Raw genomic sequence first — 23,268 nt, 5'->3', positions numbered from 1 at the left:
AGGCAAATATACAGTAAAGGTAGCAGATCAACCACCTATGAAGCTAGTATGAAGGTCAAAAGACAAAAGTAATAAGGGACCGGCCCAGTGGTGTAGCAGTTAAGTGCTTGTGCTCCGCTTCGGCGGCCTGAGGGTTCCCAGGTTCGGATCCTGGGTGTGCACTGACACACTGCTTATCAAGCCATGCTATGGTGGTGTCCCATATAAAAAAAAAAAAGTAGAGGAAGATGGGCACGGATGTTAGCCCAGGGCCAATCTTCCTCAGCAAAAAGAGGAGGATTGGTGACAGATGTTAGCTCAGGGCTAATCTTTCTCACACACACACACACAAAAAAACAAAAATAATCAAATTATCTATTTCCATGATAAGAGGGTAATGGACACACATGCACAAAAAAGAGGTTAAATATGTTATCAAAATATAAAATGTGGGAGGAGAGGAGTTAAAGAGTAGAGCTTTTAGCAAGAGGTTAAACTTAAGAGACAATCCATATAGATTGCTATATATGTCGGATATTATATATGAACCTCATGGGAATCACAAACCAGAAATTTGTAATAAATACACAAAAAATTAAGAGAAAGGAACTCAAACATAATACTAAGGAAAGTACATCAAACTACAAGGGAAGAGAGCAAGAGAAGAAGAAAGGAAGAGAGAAAAACAACTAAAACACCCAGAAAAAAAGTAACAAAATGGCAATAAGTACATACTTATCAATAGCTACTTTAAATGTCAATGGACTAAATGCTCCAATCAAAAGGCATAGGGTGGCTGATTGGATAAAAAAACATGACTCCTATATGTGCTGCATACAAGAAACACGCTTCAGAACTAACGATACTCACAAACTGAAAGTGAAGGGGTGGAAAAAGATACTCCATGCAAATGGCAATGAAAAGAAAGCTGGGGTAGCAATACTCATATCAGACAAAATAGACTTTAAAACACAAACTGTAACAAGAGATAAAGAAGGGCACTACATAATGATGAAGGAAACAATCCAACAAGAAGATATAACACTTGTAAATATCTATGCACCCAACATAGAAGCACCTAAATATGTAAAGCAATTATTAACAAACATAAAAGGGGAAATAGATACTAATACAGTAATAGTAGGGGACTTTTACACTCCACTTACACCAATGGGTAGGTCATTCAAATAGAAGATCAATAAGGAAACATTGGCCTTAGATGATACATTAGACCAGATGGACTTAGTAGATATATACAGAACATTCCATCCAAAACCTGCAGAATACAAATTCTTTTCAAATGCACATGGAACATTCTCCAGGATAGATCATATATTCAGATACAAAACAAGTCCTAATAAATTTAAGAAGACTGAAATGATACCAAGCATCCTTTCTGACCACAATGGCTTGGAACTAGAAATCAACTATAGGAAGAAAATCAGAAAAGCCACAAATATGTGGAGATTAAACAAAATACTTCTGGACAATGATTGGGTCAATGAAGAAATCAGAGGAGAAATCAAAAAATACCTGGAGACAAATGAAAATGAAATTATGGAATGCCAAAATATATGAGATACAGTAAAAGCAGTTCTAAGAGGGAATTTTATAGCAATACAGGCTTACCTCAAGAAACAAGATACATCTCAAATAAACAATTTAACAGTACACCTAAAGGAACTAAAAAAAGAAGAACAAAACAGCCAAAATCAGTAAGAGGAAGGAAATAATAAAAATCGGAGCAGAAATAAATGAAATAGAGACTAAAAAAAACAATAGAAAAAAAATCAATGAAATGAAGAGCTGGTTCTTTGAAAGATAAACAAAACTGACAAACTTTTAGCTAGATTCACGAAGAAATAAACGAGAAGTCTCAAATAAATAAAAATTAGAAGTGAAAGAGGAGAAATTACAACAGACACCTCAGAAATTCAAAAGATTATAAGAGAACACTATGAAAAACTATGCAGCAACAAATTGGATAATCTAGAAGAAATGGATCAATTCTTAGAACCATACAACCTTCCAAAACTGAATCAAGAAGAAATAAAGAATTTGACTAGACAAATCACAAGTAAGGAGATATGAAACAGTAATCAAAAACCTCCCCTGAGGGGCCAGCCCGGTGGCGCAAGCGGTTAAGTGCGCACGTTCTGCTGCGGCGGCCCGAGGTTCGCCGGTTCGGATCCCGGGTGCGCACCGACGCACCGCTTGTTAAGCCATGCTATGGCGGCGTCCCATATAAAGTAGAGGAAGATGGGCATGGATGTTAGCCCAGGGCCAGTCTTCCTCAGCAAAAAAAAAGAGGAGGATTGGCATTGGATTTTAGCTCAGGGCTGGTCCTCCTCACAAAAAAAAAAAAAAAAAACCTCCCCTGAAATAAAAGTCCAGGACCAGATGGCCTCCCTGGTGAATTCTACCAAACATTCAAAGAAGGCTTAATACCTATCCTTCTCAAACTCTTCCAAAGAATTGAAGAGCAGGGGAAGCTTCCTAACTCGTTCTACAAAGCCAACATTACCCCGATACCCAAACCAGACAAGGAAAACACAAGAAAAGAGAATTTGAGGCTAATATCACTGATGAATATTGATGCAAAAATCCTCAACAAAATACTAGCAAATCAAATACAACAATACATTCCAAAGGTCATGCACCGTGATCAAGTGTGATTTATTCCAGGTATGCAGGTATGGTTCAAAATCCACAAATCAATCAATATGATACACCACATTAACAAAATGAAGAATGAAAATCACATGATCTTCTCAATAGATGCAGAGAAAGCATTTGACAAGATACAGCATCCATTTATGATAAAAACTCTCAATAAAATGGGTAGAGAAGGAAAGTACCTCAAGGCCATATATGACAAACCCACAGCTAATATCATTCTCAATGGAGAAAAGCTGAAAGCTATCCCTTTAAGAACAGGAACCAGACAAGGATGCCCACTCTCACCACTCTTATTTAACATACTATTGGAAGTCCTAGCCAGAACAACCAGGCAAGAAAGAGAAATAAAACGGATCTGAATTGGAAAGGAAGAAGTGAAACTGTCACTATTTGCAGATGATATGATTTTATATATAGAAAACCCTAAAGAATTCACCAAAAAACTTTTAGAAATAATGAATGAAAACAGTAAAGCTGCAGGATACAAAACCAACATGAAAAATCAGTTACATTTCCATACACACACAATGGAGTAGCAGAAAGAGAAATTAAGAATACAATCCCATTTACAATTGCAATAAAAAGAATAAAATATCTAGGAATAAATTTAACCAAAGAGGTGAAAGACTTGTACACTGAAAACTATAAAACATAGTTGAAAGAAACAGAACACGCAAAGAAATGGAAATATATTCCGTGATCTTGGATTGGAATAATTAACATGGTTAAAATTTCTATACTTCCTAAAGCAAACTACAGATTCAATGCAATCCCTATCCAAGTTCCAATGACACTTTTCACAGAGATATAACAATTAATTCTTACATTTTTATGGAACCACAAAAGACTACAAATAGTCAAAGGAAACCTGAGAAAAAAGAACAGAGCTGAAGGTATCACACGCCGTGATTTCAAAATATACTACAAAGCTATGGTAATCAAAATAGCATGGTACAGGCACAAACACAGACATACAGATCAATGGAACAGAATCAAGAGTCCAGAAATAAACCCACACATCTATGGACAGCTAATTTTCGACAAGGGAGTCAAGAGCATATAACGGAGAAAGGAAAGTCTCTTCAATAAATGGTGTTGGGAAAACTGGACAGCTACATGCAAAAGAAGGAAAGTAGCCCCTTATCTTACACCATACACAAAAATTAACTCAAAATGAATTAAAGACTTGAATGTAAGACCTGAAATCATAAAACTTCTAGAAGAAAGCATAGGCAGTATGCTCTTCAACATAGGTCTTAGCAGTATGTTTTCAAGTACCATGTCTGACCGGGCAAGGGAAACAATAGAAAAAATAACCAATGGGATTACATCAAACTTAAAATTTTATGCACAGTAAAGGAAACCATCAACAAAAAGAAAAGGCAACCTAACAATTGGGAGAAGATGTTTGCAACCCATATATTTAATAAGGGGTTAATATCTAAAATATATAAAGAGTCCATACATCTCAACAACAAAAAAACTAACAACCCATTTAAAAAATGGACAAAAGATCTGAATAGACATTTTTCCAAAGAAGATAGACAGATGGCCAACAGGCACATGAAAAGATGTTCAACATCACTAATTATTAGAGAAATGCAAATCAAAACTACAGTGAAATATCACCTCTCACCTGTCAGAATGACTATAATTAAGAAGACAAGAAATAACAAGTGTTGGAGAGGATGTGGAGAAAAGGGAACTCTCATACCTGCTGGTGGGAGTGCAAACTGGTATAGCAACTGTGGAAAAGAGTATGGAGATTCCTAAAAATTAAGGGTAGAACTACCATATGATCCAACTATTCCACTTCTGGGTATTTATCCAAAGAACATGAAAACACAAATGCATAAAGATGTATGCACCCCTATGTCCACTGCAGCATTATTCACAGTAGCCAAGACTTGGAAGCAACCTAGGTACCCATCAAGAGATAAATGGATAAAGAAGATGTGGTATATACAAACAATGGAATATTACTCAGCTATACAAAAAAGATGAAATCTTGCCATTTGCAACAACATGGATGGACCTTGAGGGTATTATGCAGAGGAAGAAAGTCAAATACTGTGTGATCTCACTCATAAACAGAAGACAAAAGCAACAACAAATAAACATGTAGAGACAGAGATTGGATTAGTGGTTACCAGAGGGGAGGAGGGGAGGAAGGAGTGGGACAGGGACCATTAGGTACATGTGTTTGGTGATGGATGGTAATTAGTCTCCGGGTGGTGAACATGATGCAGTCTACACAGAAATCGAAATATAAAGATGTACACCTGAAATTTATAGAATGTTATAAACCAATGTTACCTCAATTAAAAAAAAAGATATCTGAACTCCCATGTTCATTGCAGCATTATTCACAATAGCCAAGACATGGAAGCAACCTAAGTGTCCATCAATGGAAAAATGAATATAGAAAATGTGGAACGTATATGTATGTATGTGTATATATATATATATATATATATATATATATATATGCAGTGGAATATTATTCAGTTATAAAAAAGGAAACCTTGACATTTGTGACAATATGGATGGACTTTGAGGGCATTATGCTAAGTGAAATAAGTCAGAGGGAGAAAGACAAATAATGTACGACCTCACTTATATGTGGAATCTGAAAAAAGACAAATGAACTCATAGATAGAGAGAACAGATTGGTGGTTGCAGATGTGGGGGGTAGGTGAAATGAGTGAAGAGCATCAAAATGTACAAACTTCCAGTTATAAAATAAATAAATTTTGGGGATGTAATGTACAGCATATTGAGTATAGTTAATAATGCTATACTGTATATTTGAAAGTTGCTAAGAGAGTAGATCTTAAAAGTTCTCATCACAAGAGAAAAAAATTTGTAACTATTTGTATTGTGATGGACGTTAACTAGATTTATTGTGGTGATCATTTTACAATATATACAAATATTAAATTATGTTGTACACCTGGAACTAATATAATGTTACATGACAATTATATCTCAATTAAAAAAAGGTTTTTAAGTGTTAAAAAAAAGAATTGACAGGAGGATAAGAAGTCAACCATTATTCTGAGTTTTTAACACTGAGTGATCCCTGGGTGCTATCAAAATTGGAAATGTCTGAGAATAATCAGTTTTATAAAATATCTAATTTTATTTTTGGTCGTTTGGGTATAGTGTACTTTTCAGATTATTGAGGTGCTAGAATTGCACACTATTGAAGTTGTACGGGATCATGAAGGTTATTTCATCATTTAATGCCTCCATTTTACATATGAGGAAACTAAAACCCAGAATGGCAAACATCCTCATCTACAATCACATATTTAGTCAGTGGCGGAGGCAGACATTGGAAAATATAGGTTTGGAACGTAAGAAAATATTAACAAATATTGATGTAGATATGAATCCTGTGCCCTGACAAATGTTATAGAAGCTGGCATTGCTATTTTTTCAAATATTTTATTTAGATATAGGACACATAACAGAGTTTGATTAAAAATACTTCCTGAAGTACTTAGGCGGGGAGAAGAGATGGGGTGGAAAAGGGTTTTCCTTATGTATTTTCGCAAAAATAAAAAAAGAAAACCAACAATCCAAACTCCAGAACAGCATCCATTTTTGTACACTAGCAGTTGTAATTCTCTGCTTAAGGGAAATTCTAATGTGATGATGCAATTTGGATGTTCTGTCTGGTTCATTAAAGCGTTATTCTACTACTTCTATGAATTCTTGTACTGTTGCTCAAAGCAAGTTAAATATTTTTGTGGAAACACAATCCTCACTGATGTTTGTTAGAGGCACTCTGTTTTACATAAGGTAAGACATCTAACTAGTTGAATAAAATCTTCAATACAATACAATTCCAGTTCGACGCAGTTGTCTAACGTGCTTCTGTTAGAACTCTGTCTGATCCCATGCTCTGCACTGAAAACAAAGGAACATTCTATTTAACTTTTCCTGCTTTCATTAAGCAAAGTCTCTCATTGAAAGTATTGGATTATCTCCTAGAAAAAATGGTTCTTGGGGTAGCAACAACCAATAAGCAGCCCTGAAAGTACACGGGGAAGTATCAGGGCAGGGGGAGCCCGCAATCTACTCCTCTGCTCGAGCATTTATGGTAGGTCCATGAATCAGGACTGTGGGAGGAGGCTTGAGTTTTGCTATTTGGCCACCATAACTGTTCCAAAATTTCCAGCAAATTCCTTGTGAGTATACACATATTTTTTTCCATTTTGGTTTAGAGAATCCTATTCACTAGAGTTGTTAGAGCAGGTACTGTGCTTAGGAAGCTGATGGAACATGAAAGATTGAGTATGCTTAGGAGGCATAGTGGGATATCTGTGTCCTTAAGGGAAATCCTCCAATGTTGGAAGTTTTTGTATCTCCATTTTATAGATAAAAAACCCTAGAATTGGAAATGTGTTATTACATGATAGAATATTAAAAGCTTTCTTGGTTAATAACTACATATGTTAGAATACATGTTCTTATAATGAAAATAAAATCAGTTCCTGGTAAGCCCAAAGACAAAAAGGCTAGTTGCCCTGAGGTAGACGTGAAAGAGTATAGTGAGAATTCAATTAGTCATTTTAATTTCTACTTTGATTGCAATTGAAAAAATATGTATCTTAGATGGATTCAGAAGAAATTTAAGTTATGAGTAGGTAATACTTCTGAAAGGGTTGTTAAAACATGACATAATTAACAGGTAGAGGTACACTCCCTTCCCAGAAGATTCTTAAAGAGAGTGATAGACAACTGTTTGGAATGATTTACATGTACTCTTGCTTGGAGATGTGTAAGATGGATGCAATCATTCTCTAGAATTATTGTGTTTTATTTTCAATCCAAAAACTATATAACAGTCCCATAAAATAATTTTATAGGTAATTTTATTATATTTTACTGGAATTCTGGAATTGAAATATTCCTGGACTTTTCATACATGAATAAATTACATAAAACCACACTATGAAATGTTGATAAAATATATATCCTATATATACCAGGGAACTATAGTAGACTTTTACTTAGACTTTTAATATGATAGGTCATCCAGATAACTCTATCAATTATACATCTGAAAAGAGTTTTATGATTTTTAAAACAAGTGTTACTTATATGACTTTATATGACATACATAGCCATGCCATGGTTTTGCCTGAGAAGTTGGTATCAGTCTCTACCACCATGGTATTGCTATATAACAAATAGCCACAAAATCTCAATGGCAAATAACGGTAACTATTTCTTGCTCATGAGTCTGGGGTCAACAACTAGACAGCTCTGCTGATTTTAGCTGGGCTTGTTCACATGACTGGGTGTTGGCTGGCTGTTGGCTGAGCTAGGATGGACTGGGCTGGGGCAAGTTGGGCAACTAGGCGCTGCTCCACATGTTTCTCATCCTCCAGCAGGCCAGTCTGGGAACGTTCTCAGAGCGATGGCAGGGGTGCAAGAGAGCAAATGGAAGCATGCAAGGCCTCTAGAGAACTGGGCTCGGAACAGGCACATTATTACTTCTGTGTCACTCTATTGGCCAAATCAAGCCTTCTAGCCCCAAACCCCGGAAGGTTGAGCAGGAAAGCACCACCAGGGCAAGAGGCATAGATACAGGGAGGGGAAAACAATCTGGACCAGCTTTGCTGTCTATCACAGTGATTGTAACACCCCGGCCTGTCTTTAGAGATGAGGCTCAGAGAGGGTAAGTGACTTGCTCTTAGAATGAAGTTTAAAAGGCTCTGAATCTTTTAAATCATACTTTGAAATTCTATCCTTTTTTCCCAGTTGCTCTTTCAGACATCCAAGCATCTGATGGACAAATCTACCTAGAGTTTGTTCTACATACAAATACTGATTTAGTAATTTTTCCATTTAAAAAGTACTTTCACATGCCCTAAGATCACCTGAGATCATTCCTGGGCCTCTCTGGGCAGGATTATTATGGATATTATTTCCTGAACGAGAAAATTGAGGATAATATGTGATGTGTGAGACTTCTTATTTAAATCATTTTCACCCTCAATACATCTTCCTTTCTCAAAAAGTAAAATAGTGGAATCTTTATTTGTAAGGGTTGAGGATGAATGAAAATATTTGGAGCACTTTTAGCAATTTAACCTTGATGAACCTAGAAGACGTTGGTTGTGTAACTTCAGTCGCACCATTTAGGTTTGAGTTCCTAGTCTAATCCCCTCTTTTTATGACTATTTGAAATTAACTCTAAGAAATATTTTCTTATCCTCCAAGTCACATTTATTTGTGTTTTTTATTTCTTTTAGATGGTTTAAAAAGTACACCTTTCTTTAGAGTAAAGATTCTATTATGATGATTGAATGCTTGCTTATCCAGACTGAGATGCTATCCTCATATCCGCACAGGGGATAAAATTTGTTGCCAACCTGAGATTAAAAAAAAACTCTTGAGATGGAAGGGGTGCTGGTGAGAGCCATGTTCATCTGAATGGAGATTTTTTTTCTTAATCTCCTCTTGTGTCGTTGGACACACAATTTAACATTTCTGGCAGTGCCTGTGGGTATGACAGTGGAGGGGAACGAGGCAAAAATTTGAAGCAAATATGCCTAATAGACCAATTATTTTTCTCTCCTAGGCCTCAAATTTAGGCGTAATAACTTCTATAAATTCCAATGACTGGCATCAAAGAGTTAATGAGGTCGTTTCCATAATTATTCATCTTCCTAAAGTGAAGATAAGCTGGAAGCCATTTCAATTGTCAAAATTAACTGGTGCATCAATCAAAAGCTCATAGATTTTGAGATAATTCTGTATTTGACCTCAATTTACTTTCCACAGGGGTACTCTAACCTGCCTAGGAGGCTTAATTAGGCTAACTGCCTGAAAAACAGCATAAAACATATGGGTGGGTTCCTATTCAAAACTGGTTTTATGAGCATTCTCATAACTCTTACAGAAAATAAATGAACTTTCAGGGATCTTCAGCTAAGCCTTCTGTTTAGTAATTACATAAGGGGAATGGAAGTGGCTTGGAAGTAATTGATCTTTTTAAAGTGGTCTTTATATTGTGCTTTGGTGTTTTTATATCATGATTTGAAGTATATCATGAGCTCTGAGAGCCCAGGAGAGACAGAATACATTCAGAGGGTGTTTTAAAGCTTCAGATCAGAACTGGAACTTCCAATTCCCCAAGAGAATGCCACTCTGCCCTTGTACCTCCTGAAAATTTCGATAAATCAAATACTTATGAAGCATTCTTACATAAAGTTCCAGAGATAAATAAGATATAATTTTTATCCTGAAGAATCTTAATGAGAGTAATAGATACATGCACAGTCAATTATAATAAATATTAGGCTATTGTGAGCACTAAAGATCTAAATAAACGTAAATGAGAGCATAAGGTGAGGAGTGACTAATTCTGCCTGATGAGATAGTGAGGGCTTCGCTGGAAAGTCTGGTGAATCGTTGAGTTTTGTGGGCACACTGCAGAAACAGCATGGACTCTCACCCAGAATTTGGATCAGATGTCAGGATTGAGGATGCCACACACACACACACAGGGTATGAAAAGGTTTATTACCTACATAATGAGGCTTTTGGGGGAGAGCAGGGCAGGCTTGCCGAGCTGGTCAGAACATGGCTTGTGAGAACAAGGCAGGGAGACCAGGGTTTTCATTGTGGTTAGGTGGTGGGGCTGGAGTGAGGGCAGCTGTGCAGAGCAGGGGCTTGATTCGTTTGAGTCTCCTGGTGGCACCAAAGGAGAGAGCTCTCTTATCAGAATACCCAGATGAAAGTCACAAGGGCAGGAGGGAGTTAAAAGCTGTCAGCAAACATCACAAGTAAAGTCAGACTCTTTATTACAGTGAGATTCCTCTGGGTTCCATTCTATAGGGGCACTCAGAAAATACTTTATCATTTTTCTTTTATTTGAAACTTAAAGAAAAGGTTTTAGCTCACCATGGTAAAACAAAACAAAACAGGAAACTTTTAGTTTTATCAGCCTTCTAGCTATTTATATCACCTGGCTATGTTTTCTTCTAGAAAATCCAGGCGAACCTTTCTTACCTTGCTTCAATTCTGTCCTGTGTGCCTGTATCCCGCAACTCTTTGCCTCCATCCTCCACCTCACCTCTTGTTCCCTGAATATCCCTAGTTTAGTAAGGAATGGTACTCATTCATTGTCTGCTTCTACATGCTTCCTGCCATTACCCTAGGAAACTTCCACTGCTATGACTATGACACACCCAACACCTTAGCTTAAGAACCTTTTGGTTCCCTAACTTCAAAGAGCTTTGCCTTCACCCACTTCATGTATCCAGTCCCCAGGAATACTCTGGAGGTTGGCATCCCCCATAACTCTATGTATTCTGAGATCTTCGACATGCTCTAAGCTCTAACCATAACTCCTTATCTCTACATTGCTTAGAGTCTTACTTCTTGGAAGTCTGCTCTTTGGCCTCTCTACTCCATTCGCTCCTCCTCATCTGACACTCTCCTGTGGCTTCACTTCCTTCTAAGCTAGTTTATACTCTCTGAAACACCCCTTTCGTTAATTCACGCATTTGTTTAACCACTACTTATTTGAGAACCTATCGAGCGCTGGTCAGTATTTAGACACCTGAAATACAATATTGAAAATAAATAAATTTAACGTGCATTGTGGAGTTTACGTATTAGGAGAAGAAGGCAGACAGTAGGCAAATAAACAAGCAGATTTATAATATGTCAGAATGTGATAAGAGCTATGGAAAATTATAAAGCAAGTTAAAAGGGCTAAAGAGTTTTGGGAACAAGGGAGTTTTTGCTACTTTATATACTAGGTGATCATGGAATACCTCACTTATGAGGTGGTATTTTCTCAGAGACTCGAAGGAAATTAGGGAATGATCCATACTTATGTTGAGTGAACCACTTTCTAGGAGCAGTGAAGAGAATGCACACAAGCTCAGAGGCTAGTGTGCTTGGCATGCTTGAGGACAGCAAAGAGACTGGCGTGTCTGAAGTGGAGAGAACAACAGAGGGCATAGAAGTATAGCTGGGAGGTGGTTGGGGACCGAGTAGTATAGGGCTTTGTAGACTGAAGGGTGTAGGATAGAGAAATGGCTGAATCCAGCTTGATATGATTCCAGTTGACATCTTCTTCATCCTCAATATTCTTGCCCTGTTTTCTTTAACTCATCTTTTATTTTATTTAATGAATCTTCCTCTAAGCATATAAACATGCTCAAGTGTCTATCCTATATTAAATAAACAAACCATAAAAACAAAGACTTTAGGTACTACCTGATCTTTTTCCTCACCTTGATAACTAATCCTCTCAAAAGAGTAACAGTAATTTACAGTCCCATCCACATTTGTTCACCTCGCATTCATTATTCAATCCATGTAATCATATTCCACAAACTGAACCTGCTGTTGTCAAGGTTGTTGCTGAAATCAAAGGACAAATTTTAGTACTAATCTTACTTTACGCTCTCTCTCTGGGTATGAATTATTGACCACTCTCTTCTTAAAATTCTCCTTTATTGGTTTTCAAGGCAAGACATGTTCCCTAGGGTTCCATTTTTGTACCTCTTCTCTCCTCTACATTCTCTTCTCACAATGCCCTTCACTTTCATGGCTCCAGTTGTCATCTATATGCTGATAACTCCTTAATATATATTTGTAGGCCAAGCCACTTTTAAAAAATGTAGTTCCAGCTCATATATCAAAGTTCCTACTATCTCCATTTAAATTTCTCAAAGGTACTTGAAACTCATTGTGTCCATAATTTATCTTCCTTTCTCAAACAAGCTACTTCTTTTCTCTTTCCATAGTTCCTACCTTAGTGATAAAGCCAAGAGTCAATTCAAGTTTTAAAAGTAGAGTTTATTTCAGCCTTTGTTTAATTGGTCACTAAGTCCTGGTGATTTAACACATAGCCGTCCAATTACTTCCCTGATTAGAATCTCCCTGGCCAAATTCTACTTGTCTGTTCAGACGCTCAGTTGTCATTTCATTTGAGAAATTGTTCCTTAGCCTCTGGCTCTTTATCCTAGGCTAGAGTAAATAGCCTTCCTAGCTGCTTTCGTCACTCCATTTCCACGGCTCTATCAAGCACTTAATATCCTCTTTGGGAGTGATCTTGACATAAGAATGTCTGTGAAGATTAAGCAACTTGAGGGCAAAGTGTACATCTTTGTCATCTATGTGTCTGTAGTGCTTATTGCAGTGCCTGAAATATTGTAGATACCAAATAGATATTTGTTGAATGAATAGAGTTGACAGTTGACATTTCATAAAGTGTGAGTGAGATTTCACAGGTAGAGAACAATGTGTTAATCAGAACTCCAAGGGATCAAGTGACCAGAACTCAATTCTGCTAATATGCTAAGGTAATACTAGAATAGTTCACAGAATGAAGGGATATAGACCCACACTGCAGGAAGGCAATCACCAGGGCAGCAATGGGACCTGAGAAACTGAAACCAGGGGCTTGAAATCAATCAGGCTATTTTATTTTCTCTTATCTCTGTTTTCCTCTGTGTGTTAGCTTCATCCTGTCAGGCAGGCTTTCCCTATGAGCCTAAAATCATGAATGCCTGGAGATTCTCCAGGCACGTATGTCAATTACTGAACCAATGAATGCAACCAGTGTGATGGAGCATGGTGCTTAGTTCAGCTTGGTACTAATTTCCACTCCCGGACCAAGAGTGCAACCTGTGATTTTGGATCTTGTTAGAAGCAGGCAGTTCTTATTAGGTTATGTGATGGAAATTGGAAAGAGGGGGAGCAATTCCTCAAAATAAGGACTGATGGTCTGATGAGATGAAGGACTGATGAAGGAGGGAAGGGTCTGGGCAGATATTATAATGTATACTTACTAAAACTAGTAATATTAACTAAAGTTTTCTAGTACTCATTTTGTAACAGACAATGTGCTAAGCACTTGACATAAATTTTCTCATTGAATTCTCACAACAGCCCTATTAGATGAATGTTTCAGTTAGAATTCTTTCATCTACAATAAAAAAACATCCACTTAAAGTGGCTTAAATTTAGGATTATATTTTACTCACATAACCACAAGAACAGAGTAAGACAGGTGATTCCAGTATTGGTTCAATTGCTCAAAGGTGTCAGGGATGTAGGTTGGCTTTTTTCTAGCTCTGTTAGATATCCACTCATGATTGCAAAATGGCTGCCATAGCTCCAAGTTCACATTTTCACGTATCATGTTAATATGTAAAAAGAGAACAGAGGCTTCTTCTTGGGCATCTCTTTTAGGAAAAAGAAAATCTTAACAAGAAACATCCCTATAAACTTCCCCTTAGGAGTGACAGGCCAGGATGGCATTATATAGTCATGACTGAGCAAGTGAAGATGGGAAAGCAAGTCTCTGACATTTTTAGTCCCATTAGAGACCGCCTCTTTTTCTGGCAAAGAAGACTATGGGAGAATGGCTGTCGGTAGGCAACAAATAGTTTTTGCCTCGGTGTATAATATTGTATTGGAATGTTTTGGTATAAGAAACAGAAAACCTGACCAACAATGACTTCAACCAGAAGAGCATTTCTTGTTAGCCTAAGAAGAAGTTTGGGGCCGGCCCGGTGGCTTAGCAGTTAAGTGCGCGCTCTGCTACTGGTGGCCCGGGTTCCGATCCCAGGCGCACACCGACGCACCGCTTCTCCGGCCATGCTGAGGCCACGTCCCACATACAGCAACTAGTAGGATGTGCAACTATGACGTACAACTATCCATTGGAGCTTTGGGGAAGGAAAAAAAAGGAGGAGGATTGGCAATAGATGTTAGCTCAGAGCCGGTCTTCCTCAGCCAAAAGAGGAGGATTAGGACGAATGTTAGCTCAGGGCTGATCTCCCTCACGAAAAAAAAAAGTATAAGTTTGGAATTAGGCAGTCTCTATATTGGTTCAGTGGCTGGCTCAGCATTGTTACCAAGAACATGCACTCTCCTTTCCTGCCCTGCCATCCACAGCATTGGTGATATCTCTCTTGATCACATGGCTGCTGGTACTCCAAACATCATCTCTATGCATGGCATCTTCACAATCAGTAAGGAAGAAGTAGACTTCTTCCTTTGGAAAAAGACTTTGTCCTTCAGCCACTCTCTTATGAGGAAGGGAAATATTTCTCAAAACTCCCCGCAGTTTTCCTTTACATTTCATTTGCCAGAATTGGGTTACATACTCTTCCTTAGACCTATTCCTGACAAGTGGGAATTGGTTATATGATTGGTGTGGATTACACATGTGGAAATAGTATGGACATAAGCAAGAATGCATGCAAGTGAGGGTCTTGCACCTCCATGTGGTTGAAGCTTAGGATAGGTGGAGGTTGGAAGTGGAATCAGAGGTGCTATTTGTCTCCTTGACAGAATCCTTTCTGTAATACTGCCTGGTTGCTGATTACACAGATCTCATATGTAGTTCGTAGTTGTTAGTCCTTTAGCACAAGAAATGTCTTCAGTTATGTATTAGGGATTGTGCTAAGTAGTACAGATACAAGGATGACCAGTCCTTAACCTTCAGAAGCTTATATTCAGGTATTAAAGAGAAAGTGTGTATCTGCTCTGCCGTGGATCTGAGTTCATAGTGTTCCTGCACCTTGTATTCTCTCCCTAGAATTATTGTATGAAATTTTATAAATCTTTAGAGATGTGTGGTTATTTTCTTAATTGCTACAAACTGAAGAAAGAGTTTGACCGAACAAGAATTGCATTCTAGAACTTACCCACATTTCCATGATGTCTAAAACAGTGTGAAAATTCAGTTGCTGGCTGGTGATACTAATTGACACTACCTTTAACAATCTCCAAGCAAGACAGTATTAGTTAGATATGAAAAAAGAGCGTTCCTTTATCATCTAATCCAGCAGGAGGTCACTGCAGTTGAGGGCAGGGATGAAATTTGTGATAAAAGTTATAACTTATTAAATCACTTTACTTTTAGGTAGAAACTTGCAGATCTTCCTTGGTAGACGTAGAGCAGGTAGTCAAAGATTCACCATGGACTCAATCCATGACTTTGCAAACTTTTCCTTTTCCTAGTGTGCAATAAGTATATGCATACAATACAATTTTATCAACTGTATCCCTTTCAACCTTTCTGACTGGTGGTGGCACTGAGGACCATAAAATACAGACTAAATTTAAGTTTCTAGTTGCATGTATCGGCATTGAGCTGTACGAACTCTATGTACTGAATTGTAGTCCTGTCTTGGTTTCTCCTCTTGCTTTTCCTACTTTTCCTTCTGATTTTCTTTCCCTGGGTCCACTTCCACGGCCGAGCCATTCAAAATAGTTGCAGGACTCTCTGGCTTTCTTCCTTTTCTCTGAGTGATCTTCCATACTCTCATGATTTTAAATACCCTTAGTAGCAGGAGGCAGCAGGCAATTAAATATGTGAATTGGATCAGTGCAAACAATAGGGAACGATGGGGCCTGTGGCATACTGGAAACGACCAAAGACATTTAAAGTTATGCTTAGGAAAAAAAAAATCCCACCATGCTTGGCAAAATAAAAGGGTCTGCCAGATGAATTCAGCCCTTAGCATCTGACTTGCTATTCCCATCTCCCAAATCTGTGATATTTCATTGGCCTCTCCCCAGAGCTTCAATCTCATGTGGCAAATTGTCTCCTGGCTATTGCATAGGTTAGTGCTTCTCAAAACCCACTGCATTTTAGAATCACCTGGAGAAGACTTTAAAAATACTGCTGCTCAGAGGCTGGGACCTGGGCTTTAAAATTTTTTTGATAAAGGAACCCTCATACACTGCTGGTGGGAATGTAAATTGGTGCAGCCACTATGGAAAACAATATGGAAATGCCTCAAAAAATTAAAAATAGAACTACCATGTGATCCAGTGATTCCACTTCTAGGTTTTATCCAAACAACACGAAAATACTAATTCAAAAAGATATATGCACCCCTATTTCGTTGTAGTATTATTCACAATAGCCAAGACGTGGAAGCAACATAAGCGCCCATCAATGGGTGAATGGATAAAGAAGACGTGGTGTGTCTATATATATATACACACTGATACGTAGCCATAAAAAAGATGAAATCTTGCCATTTGTGACAACATGGGTGGACCTTGAGGGTGTTATGCTAAGCAAAATAAGTCAGATGGAGGAAGACAATTACAGTATGACTTCACTCATATGTGCAAGATAAACAAACAAACAACACAGATAGGGAGACCAGATTGGTGGTTACCGGAGGGGAAAGGGGCCAGAAGAGGGTGAAAGGGGAAAGGGGACACATATTTTCAGTGATGGATGGCAACTAGACTTTTGGTGGTGAACATGATGCAGTCTATACAGAAGTTCAAATACAGTGATGTACTCCTGAAATTTATATAATGTTACAGACCAATGTGACCTCAATAAAACAAAACATAGAGAAAATTTTTTTTTTTAAGTTTACAGGTGTTGAGAATCACTGCCAAAATAGATTTTTCTTTTTCAAATCCTAAGCATTTTCTGTAATTTAAGAATGTAAATGGTATATGATAAAAAACAAGAGGAGTGCTTTTAAATTTACAAATGTGTAGATATTTTAGTCTATCTGTCAGTTTTTAGTTTCTACTTTTATTGTATTTGGTAAGAAATTATAGTTTTCTCTGATTTGTACCTTTTGAAATTTTAGGTGTTTTATGAACAGTCTTTGAAAGTACCATTTCTATATAAAAATGTGCATTCTCTGTTTGATGGGTAAAAAATTATTTTATCTTATATCATGCTTATAAGTAACCTTATTTGAATCCTCTTTCTCCTAATTCTGGTGTATTTCATTTGACCGTTTTTGGAAACATGTGGTAAGTTTGCCTCTGTGAATAATAATTTATAAATTTCTCCTTATAGTTCTAGAGTTTTGTGTTACATTTTGATGCTAGTTTTTTTTGTTGCATAAAGGTATCTAACTATATGTAAATATTTTTTGGTGGATTGTTTCTCCTATCATTTTTAATAATTTCTAGACATTGAATTCTATTTTACCACAGCTGCTGTTTTATGGCAGGGGGGTGGTGAGAATTTACCTGGAAAGATATATATATACATCTATATCATGATATATGTATGATATGTATCATATGTATCATGATATAGTTGTATATATACATGTATATATATTTCCATCTCTTTATTTACAATCTTTCTGTGTCATTTTGTTTTAACTATCATCTCTTGTTATCAATCTACAGCTGGATTAATAGTTTTGAATCCAATGTGACAATTTGAATTTTTTATGGTAGAATATAACCCATTCACATTTTTTATGCTTGTTGGTAATTCTGAATTTATTCCTTCCATGTTTTTTTTGGTCTTATCTATTTATTATGCTTACATTTTCTTCTCTTCCTTTTCTACTTCCTCCAGTTATTTTTTCCCCAGAAGTTTATCTTAAATTTTTAACAAATCTATTTGAAATTTTATATTCCGTGTATTTAAAAAGACAGATGTTTGGAACTATATTATTAATATTTATATATATCTCTATATTCTTGAATCATGTGTTACTTTTTCTTGTATTTAACTATTTTGGTGAAGTACAATATTGAGTAAATTCTCAGGGAATTATTTCAGAAGAGTTAATATATGATAAACTTTCTAAAAACGTCTTTAAATTTTCCTCACATTTGAGTTTTGATGACATACTTCTATTTTCTTTTTAATATTCTTTAAAAATATAATGTCAATTTTTAGAAAAACCTGTTTTGTCTTGGTGGATTGTATTAGAATTTTCTCTTCATCCTCGGAATTAAAAATTTCACCAGGATATACATAGGGGAGCAAAAATAATTTTCCCCCTACCCTTGTGTGTTCTTGGCTGAGACCCCTGTAATAAAAGAGATTAATAAGAGAAGTTTATTATTACGTATACCTCATGTATGCATGAGAGATACCCAGGGAAAAAATGAGTAACTCTTTGAAATAGCTTAGAACTCTGGCTTAAAATACCATCTTCAGCTAAAGATAAAAGAAAGAAAGGTGTGAGGGAGGCCAGTTATGGGGAGGTTACCAGAAAAAGCATGGTAAACAGAGGTAAGGTTTGTTATGCAGATATAAATTAGTGCCTTCTCCATTAAGATTCTTTTGTGATTTGAAGTTATCCTTTTCTTCCTGGTGTAGGGAGGAAGATGCCCTTACAAGTGGAGATTTCTGTTATAAATGTAAATTTCCCTTACAAAAGGGTAACTTCTACTTTGTTTTTAGAGTTTCTTCTGCATCTGCTGTTTCTTAAAATAATGAGCTCAAAATAATCCTTATGCCAAAGAGACACACTTTGAGGTGACGTATTTTGCTACCCTTCATATGTCTAGGTTAATTTCTTTCACTTAATGACTTACAGGGCTCTTTCCATCTGAAGTCTTTAATCATTTTTAGGTCACAGAAATTTTTTTCATAGTCTACTTTTCCCTTTGTTCTATCTTGTCTTTTTCCTCTGGAGCCTCTATTAGTTTTTTAGCAGACTTCCTGGACAATGAGAATTCTATAACTTTAAAATTTCCCAACCTTTTGTCCTTTTGTGTTGTTTGAAGATTATCCCTGTGTTTGCTTTTTCAGCTGAAATAATTTATCTTTGGCTTATGCTTTCTTACTATTTAGTCTATCTATTGATCTCTTGAGTTTGGTAATAAAATATGTAATTTCCAAGAATTTTCATTGCTTTTTCATAGAAACCTCTTCTCCTTTTTCTTCTTCTCCTTATTTTCTCTCCCTCCTCCTCCTTCTCCTTTTTCTTCTTTGTAATGTGCCCAAATCTCTGAATATATTCATTATATTTATTGAATGTTTTATTTTTCTGAAATAGTGAAGTTTCCTCAGACATTACCTTTTCTCTTTGTGGAGTTTGGTACTGTCTGTTGCTTTTTCTCAAATGTTTGGTAATTCTTGGTTGTTTGTTTACACAGATGAAGATTTTGCTTAGTGCTAGTAGCTGGTGTATATTTCTAGAGCCCAAATGAGAATCCTATTCTTCTGAGAGTGAAAGCAGATTTTGATGAGTGTGAAAGATAAGAAAATTCTTGCAGCTGTAGGGAGAAAAAATGTTTTCCTTGATCCTCTAAGAGTACCTGGCTGAGTCTGAAAATTAAACTGACAAAGACAGATTAATAAGAGAAAAGCATGTAATTTTATTTAATGTAAGTTTTATGTGACATGAGAGCCTTTATAAGGAAGTGAAGACCTGAAGAAATGGTTAAACCTGAGTGTTTTTATGCCAAGTTTTATGAAGAGCAGACAGTCATGGAAAGATATGATAGAGCAAAGAGTATGAGGTAAGTGTAATAAATGGGGAAATTAGCAAGACTTGTTCCTTTGGATTCTTCTCCATGTTCCTCCATCTTGGAGATAAGGATGCTCCTTTCCTCTGGATGTAGGGAAAGCATCTCTCACTTGAGGGCCTTATGATGTGCTTCAAGGGAAGTGGGTGGGGGAAGGTCAGAGAGATCTTCCTGCTTCTGCCATTTTCTCAAACTTGTTCAGCTTAAAATATTCCATATGACAAGCTGCCATATTTTGGGATAGTGTATCCTGTACTCTATAAGAGCATAGTCAGTTTTCCTTCAGAGCAGAGGTCACAAACCACCCACTTTTGTAAAAATTGGGAAATTTCATATGAAAGTAGAGATTTCAATTTTTTTCTTGGGAAATATGAAGCTGTAGCAAATCTGGGCCTGTATTGCTGAATGGAAACAATTGGCTAGAACAGTTGGTTAGAAATTTTACATGTGGCATGTGCTCCTGTTAGTTACAGTCTCCACCCCTCCCTAGTCTACTCTATTTCTAGGCCACTACTCCTTTGATTTGGGGGCAATTGTAGTGTTATTTTGGGAAGATCTATTTTTTGGGGAGAGATTCTTTTCACCAAAGAAATTATAATAATAAAATACTAATAGATAATAATAATATAACCTATCACTATATAAGGGCTTACTATTTGGGAGGCATTATGGGAAGTATTTACTATTACAACTAATTCTAACAGTTTCTTAGCTGAAGAGTTGATTAGCATCATAATGAAACTATTTTAAAGATGAGAAATAGGAGGCAAAAAGAGGGTGAGAAATTTGCTCAAGATAGCACAGTCAATGAGCAGGAGAGGTAGGATTTGAACCAAGGTCATTTGATACCAGCATTTGGGCCCTTAACTACTATATCAAGCCATCTTTCTATTCAAAATCATTGCTTCTTTTATGTTTTTCTGTATTTGCAGTATAGCTTTTAGAAATTTCCCACTGTTTTTATCTGTGGGTGACATCTTCCCTAGTTTTCCCTAGCTGAAGTTTGACTTTTTGGAGGAGGGCCCATGGGAGGTGGGCTTGATCAATTAGATACATTGATGTCTTCCTTTCTAACTAAACAGTACTCTTTGATGGTGGGGAGTTTGTCTTATGTTTCTTTAGATTCTTTAGCACTCAGCACAGTGCCAGGCTGATGATAGACATTCAACATGTCTAATTTGAAAACAACTGCCTTTGTTTCTTTCATGTTCTTGAATGGCTATGTGCAATGTTTTATATAACGTATACAGGTTATATACTGTTAAAGCAAATCTCTTCAGACCATTTAAATCAAACCATGTTTCTTGAAATTTTTTACAATTTTTTCCTTTAGTATATGCATTTTCTGAGCTGTAATACTCTCATGTTGCCAACAGAATTGGGGTTCTCTGCCCGACGTGCATAAACAAGCCAATTAATTATGGCACCAGCCTTTGAGGGGAAGAATCAGCTTTTATTCTGCGAGATAGATCTCCAGGGAGACAGGAGGCGTGTGCCCTCAGATCTGTCTCCCTGATTCAGGATTTGGCACAAAATTTAAGAGGTTGGGGGAAAAGGTTGGCATGTAGAAATGCTGGTGGGACAGGTTTTGATTGGTGGACCTCAGGTATTTTATGGTAAAGTTTTAAACATTAAAGGTTCTGAACATTTATGATGGGGTTCTAAACATTTATGATGGAGTTCAAAACATTTTTGCATGAGGTGGGGAAGGAATTTTAACACCAGATCTTCCTGAATGAGGGACCCTTTGCTTCTGATAAGAGTCTGGCTTTCACGTTTCGGACTTGTCCCAGTCCTTGGGTTCTATGAAAGGAGGATCTTTGGTTCCGAGGTCGTTTCACGTCACGATTTCTTCTTTTCACGTGCCCTGGCTATGTGACTTTGCAGTTTTTCTGAGAGACAATCCTTAATCACTTTGTTGATAAGAGATGGGGTCTGTTCAAATTGGCTCTAAATGGGCCTGTGGTTACACTCATTTAGGCTGTTTGTTCAGTTACACATTCATTTGCATAACCAATCATACATGTTTCATCTAGATTTCAAATATATCATGTGTATTTCTCCTTTCATTTAACAAAAGTGTATTAATCAGTTGCTATGCATAAAGCAGTTACTATTGTTGGCCCTGGCAAAAAGGAAGCTTACAATCTAATAATGGAGACAAAAACTTCTACACAAATAATTATGATAGACATTAAAATGTACAAAAAGAAAATAGATAAAAAGCTTTGGGAACTTTGGAGAGAGGTGTAGTGAAAAGGCACTGAAAAGTTAATATTTATTAGAAAGATCTTGAAGGATAGGAAGAAGATGAACATGTGGTGACACTAAGTTTATTGATTTTCTGTAAAGTTATGCTATTTATGTATTTATAAATATGATCTATCTATCTATCTATCTATCTATCTATCTATCTATCTATCTATCTCTATCTAATATCCAAATGTTTACATGAATCTGCTTTCTTTTTAACACTGGTCCTCTATTCAAGGAATTTCTTTTAGAATGTAAAATGCTATGAGCATCCTTGAAAAGATAGCTAAGTGACTCCTCTTAGGCATTAACTAATTTGAGACTGCAATTATTTTTTCGCTTTAATACAATTACTGCCTCAGTGTGTTTCCTAAACACCAAGGCAATACACATATATGTTCTTATATATATTTTTGTAATAAAATATATATATTTTAAGTTTCAAATCTATTGCTTTCTCCTATAACAAAATAGTAATACTGTTCTATTAATTTGAGTCTAAAATTATTGCTTTCTTCATGCTGTTTAATCAAACTTTTCCTTGACACAGTTTTCATTTCACCTCCAATACTAGATATGTTATTTAGTGAAAGAATTTTTATAAACAAGGATCTTGAATCACTTCTGAAGTGTACAATTAGAAGCACTGTGAATATAGCTAGGTGGAGGTTTTCCCTTTTGACATTGGTTTAGATGGTTTTCTAATGTATTTATTCAAAAGAGGCATTCACTAGGATTGTAGTTCATCTCTCTTTTTATAGCAAGCCCTGTGGCTGCATCATCCCTGTGGTCCATTAATCTCTTACTGCATTACCCTGAAATTTTGTTGGTTATAAGTAATCGTAAACAGTCAGCTTTGAAAAGCTAACATTTGTTAGCTTCATAGGCATGAAAAAACTAGTGATAAGTGAGGTTGTTAAAAAGTCAAATTAAATGTTAATTGATGCAAAGGCACAAAGCAGTAAGGCACTTAAGAGTTTAGACGCGGGCACTACATTTATCAGACTTGACAAATTATTCTGAAGAGTTTCCATGGATATCTGCCTTTATATTTTCCCCATCACCATTTTCCACGTGAGCATGTCACAATTCAAAAATAGTTGA

The sequence above is a fragment of the Diceros bicornis genome, chromosome 15 (assembly GCF_020826845.1).
Source record: "Diceros bicornis minor isolate mBicDic1 chromosome 15, mDicBic1.mat.cur, whole genome shotgun sequence".
Classification (NCBI taxonomy): domain Eukaryota; kingdom Metazoa; phylum Chordata; class Mammalia; order Perissodactyla; family Rhinocerotidae; genus Diceros; species Diceros bicornis.
This window is presented reverse-complemented; position numbering follows the sequence as displayed.